We start from the raw sequence: 5,204 nt of genomic DNA, 5'->3' as shown, positions 1-5,204 counted from the left end.
AGAGGGGTTGCCAGGCAGGAGGCGTCTTGGGGGTACCCTGTGTGCCCTTTCCACAGTATAAAGAGGAGAAAAGGCCTCCTTGCCAAAAACGTCTTGCAGCCATTCTTCAACAAACGCTGTGGGGTCCCTGCCCTCCACCTTCTCAGGGAGTCCCACTATGCACACATTATTGTGCTGGAGGCGATTTTCGATGTCATCTGTTTTGTCATATGCTTGGGTTGCTTTTTGGGTAGCCACCCTGACATCACGAAGCAGGGTGGGGGCAGTTGGTCGGCCATATCACTCACCCTACCCTCCACTGCAGTGGTCCGCTCCCTGATTTGGTGTAAAAGGGACACAGTTTCCCGCAGCCCCCCAAATTTTTCTTTGAGGTCATCCACGGAGGCCATGCATTTGTGAATGGCAAGAAGGATCTCACTGAGTGAGGGATGGACAGTGTCCTCTAATGGTTCATCAACTATATCTGTCAGAGATTCAGCCTGAAAGTTTAATGGCACTGGGTCATTTAGCCGGTTCGCTTCCTCCTCGCCAGCATGGTTAGGGGAGAGCGCAGGGCCCTGTGATGCGGGCAGGGATAGATCAGCAGAAAGCGGGAGTTTCTGGGTATAGTATAGCATGTCCCTGGACTGTTCTTCATGTTTCAAGGGCTTAGAAGGCTTACCCCCCCTGCTCAGGTTTCTTTTCCAGGCCTCGTGGTGTCTTAGGAGGCTGCGACTGCCTAACGCCATCTTGACCAGCATGGGACGCCATGGCTTCTCCTCGGCTCCCCCGGGTCATCATCCGCTCAGGTCTGCTCCCCAGTGAGTCCAGGCAGGGCAGGGTACTGATGGGCACCAAATGCAACGGGATCTGGGCAAAATCGTATGTGAGGACAGGATAATTCACAGGATCTACAGCGGGAGCTCCGTGCAGCACGTCTGCTCACAGCCTCCTCAGGCCATGCCCCTCCTATATGTATAATTTGCAATGTTGTTAAGACAGCTTCTGCTTTTTAAAATCACGTATCTTTTATGTGTCTCAACAGACCTCATCGGATGGCATCAGGCTGCAGGCGACCCCTATTATTAGCAATGTGCGGTTGGAAAGCCACAGGCAGTCAGGCCCCTCGGGCGGAGCTATGCCTGCGGCATATGGGCATTGTGGCTTGGGGCGGTCTGTTTCCGCCCCTCACACACGTCCCATCCCCATGATGCCTGTGAGACGGCTCAGTTTCACGCGATGATGTGGGAATCTCGCGCATGCCTGCCGTGGCCACCCCGCATGCGCAGTGGACCGGCCAGGGCGTGTGATGTCACCACACCGTGGTGGACGCAACACCCGGGACCCATATAAATAGGGCTACTATATGGACCACTATTATGGTGCTGGTTGTCACGGAACCATGAACCAGACGTACAACAACAGATAAGTGAAAATAAGAAAGCTTTATTGAAAAACAAGCTGTAAAGCAAAAGTCCAAACGGATGGCGAAACTGATGCAGAGTCTTTTGTGAAGCCAGGGGTCAGGAACCAGCAGGGTAGTCAGACGAAGCCAGGATCAGGAACCAGCAGGGTAGTCAGACGAAGCCAGGATCAGGAACCAGCAGGGTAGTCAGACGAAGCCAGGAACAGGAACCAGGAGCAGCAGCAGTCTTGAAAGCATGTGAACACAGGAGGACCAAGCAGGGAACTGAAGCCACAGACCTCCTATATATATGAGCTAGGCATCCAGCTCCTCCCAGTGGGAAGGAGGAGCTGCAGGGTGGGAGGCTACAAGAAACCCAGAAACCAAGATGGCCGCCAGCACATGTCAAACGAAGGAGAGCAGCAAGAAGGTAAGACCATGACAGTACCTCCCCCTCAAGGGCCCCTCCTCCGCGGAGTAAAGAACGGTTTCTGAGGGAAGCGTGCGTGGAAGGCTCGGAGCAAGGCAGGAGCATGGACATCTGCGGAGGGAACCCAGGAACGCTCCTCTGGACCATAACCACGCCAATGAACCAAAAACTGCACCCGACCGCGGACCAGGCGTGAGTCCAGGATATTGCTCACCTCATACTCCTCACGAATGCCCACTCGGACCGGACGAGGCCGAGGAACCGAGGAAGTGAAACGATTACACACCAGTGGCTTCAACAGGGAGACATGAAACACGTTGGAGATCCGCATGCCAGGAGGAAGCGCAAGGGCATAGGCTACCGGGTTTACCCTGCAAAGCACTCGGAAGGGACCAACAAAGCGAGGCGCCAGCTTGGGAGTGGGCACTCGAAGGTTGAGGTTGCGGGTGGACAACCATACACGGTCTCCGGCCTGGTAGGAAGGAGCAGGCGCTCGTCTGCCATCAGCCTGGAGTCTCTGGCGCTGCGCAGAGACCTCAAGGGACCTCTGGATCTGTACCCAAGAAGCACGTAGGACGGAAAGGTGATCCTCCACAACCGGAATATCCTGGGGAGAGAATACCTCCGGTAACACGGCAGGTTGGAACCCATAGTTGGCCATGAAGGGAGACGTCCCAGAGGAAGAGTTCACCGCCGTGTTCCTGGCAAACTCAGCCCAAGGCAGGAGGTCAACCCAATTGTCTTGGTGATCGGAGACATAGCAACGAAGGAATTGCTCCAAGGCCTGATTGGATCGTTCTGCGGCCCCATTGGACTGAGGGTGGTAGGCCGAGGAGAAGGAGAGATGAATCCCCAACTGGGAGCAAAAGGCGCGCCAGAACCTGGACACAAACTGACTCCCCCGATCCGACACAATCTCCTTGGGCAAACCGTGCAACCGGAAGACCTCCCTGGCAAAAATCGTGGCCAACTCCTGTGCAGAGGGTAACTTCTTGAGAGGAACACAGTGGCACATTTTGGAAAACCGATCCACAATCATGAGAATGACCGTATGGCCTCGGGATGCAGGGAGGTCCACAATGAAATCCATCCCCAGGTGTGACCATGGGCGCTCCCCGGTGGCTAAGGGTTGCAGAAGGCCCAACGGAAGGTGCCGAGGAGACTTACTCTGGGCACAAACGGAGCATGCCGCTACATATGCGGCGATGTCGGAACGTAGGGAAGGCCACCAGAACAGACGTGAAACAGCCCAGGACAGCTGATTCTTTCCAGGATGCCCCGCGGTCTTGGAGTTATGGTAGGTTCGCAACAACCGAGTGCGCAACTCCTCAGGCACAAAACATCTGCCGTTGGGTCTCCCAGAGGGAGCACCAGATTGAGCCGCCAAAATCTGCTCACCCAGGGGAGAGGTCAGGCTGGTGCGAATGGCGGCCAGGATCTGATTCGGAGGTATGACCGAAGTCGGAATTGACTCCTCCCTGGACAGGTCGGAGTACTGCCGTGATAAGGCATCCGCCCTGATGTTCTTGGAACCGGGTAGGTAGGAGACCACGTAATTAAAACGTGACAAGAACAGAGCCCATCTGGCCTGACGTGGTGTCAATCTCTTGGCCTCAGAGAGGTAGGTCAGATTCTTGTGGTCCGTCAGGATGAGGACCGGAACCACCGAACCCTCGAGCAAGTGCCTCCATTCTTTAAGAGCCTGCACGTTGGCCAATAACTCCCTGTCACCAATCTGGTAGTTGCACTCCGCGGAAGACAGTTTCCGGGAGTAAAACCCACAAGGAAGCAGAGGGCCCTCTGGTGTTCTACGCTGAGACAGAAGGGCGCCTACTCCCATCTCAGACGCGTCCACCTCGAGGACAAAGGGCAACCCAGGGTTGGGATGCGACAGAATCGGAGCTGACACAAAGGCGGACTTTAGAGCCTCAAAAGCTCGGATGGCCTCGGGCGGCCAAACCTGGGAATTACTGCCCTTCCTGGTCAGATCCGTGAGAGGCTTGGCTAGCATGGAAAAGTCCCTGATGAACTTCCGATAATAATTGGCGAAGCCCAAAAAGCGCTGCAGGGAGCGAAGACCACTAGGCTGGGGCCACTGTAAGACAGCCGAAACCTTCTCAGGATCCATGGAGAACCCCTCAGCGGAAATGATGTAACCTAAGAAGGTTACCTGGGATCGGTGAAATTCGCATTTCTCAAGCTTACCGAACAGCTTGTTCTCTCGTAACCGTTGCAACACTCGTTTGACATCCAGAATATGGGTCTCCATGGATTCAGAATATACCAAGATGTCATCCAAATAGACCACCACACACTGCTGCAACAGGTCACGGAAAACATCGTTGATGAATTCCTGAAAGACTGCGGGCGCATTGCACAGCCCAAAGGGCATAACCAAGGATTCATAATGACCGGTCCTGGTGTTAAACGCGGTCTTCCACTCATCGCCCGCCTTGATCCTTACGAGGTTATAGGCCGCCCTCAGGTCGAGTTTGGTAAAGACCGTGGCCCCTTTAAGGCGATCGAACAGCTCGGAAATCAAGGGTATCGGGTAAGCGTTCTTGATCGTGATGCGATTGAGACCCCTGTAATCGATGCAAGGCCTCAACTCACCGCCCTTCTTTTTCACAAAGAAAAATCCAGCCCCTGCCGGGGACGAGGATTTGCGAATGTGTCAGCGTGAAAGCGCCTCCCTCACGTACTCCTCCATGGCCTCATTCTCCGCTACCGACAGTGGATAGACTTTGCCACGGGGAGGAACGGCACCAGATTGTAACTCGATGGCACAATCGTATGGGCGGTGCGGAGGTAGGGCAACCGCGCGCACCTTATCGAATACATCCCGGTACTCCTCGTATTCAGGGGGCAACAGAGAGTCCGAGGAAGTACACAGCAACTTGACAGGCCCATGGATGCAACTAGCCCCACACTGCGGTGACCACGAGAGGATCTCGGCCGATCTCCAATCGAAAATCGGATTATGCTTCTGGAGCCAGGGGTACCCCAAGACCACCGAGTAGTGTGGAGACGAAATAACCTGGAAGCAGACCGACTCTCTGTGGACGGCACCAATGGCTAACCCCACTGGAAGGGTCTCATGAGTCACGTGTGGCGGCAGAAGGGGTCTGCCGTCTATCGCCTCAAGAGCCAGAGGAGAACCTCGAGCCTGCAGAGGAATGGAATTGGCGGCAGCGAACACACTATCAATGAACAAACCACCAGCACCAGAGTCCACCAACGCCTGGGTCGTCACCGAGCCCCCGACCCAGGAGAGGACAACAGTGATCAGTGGTTTGTCAACACGGGAAACCGGGGACGAGGAGACTCCACCCAAGATCTGCCCCCGACAGGATCTCAGGTGCGAGCGTTTCCCGGACGGTTCGGAAATGC

Source organism: Pelophylax lessonae (assembly GCF_965119305.1).
Source record: "Pelophylax lessonae genome assembly, chromosome: 1".
In the NCBI taxonomy this organism is placed as follows: domain Eukaryota; kingdom Metazoa; phylum Chordata; class Amphibia; order Anura; family Ranidae; genus Pelophylax; species Pelophylax lessonae.
This window is presented reverse-complemented; position numbering follows the sequence as displayed.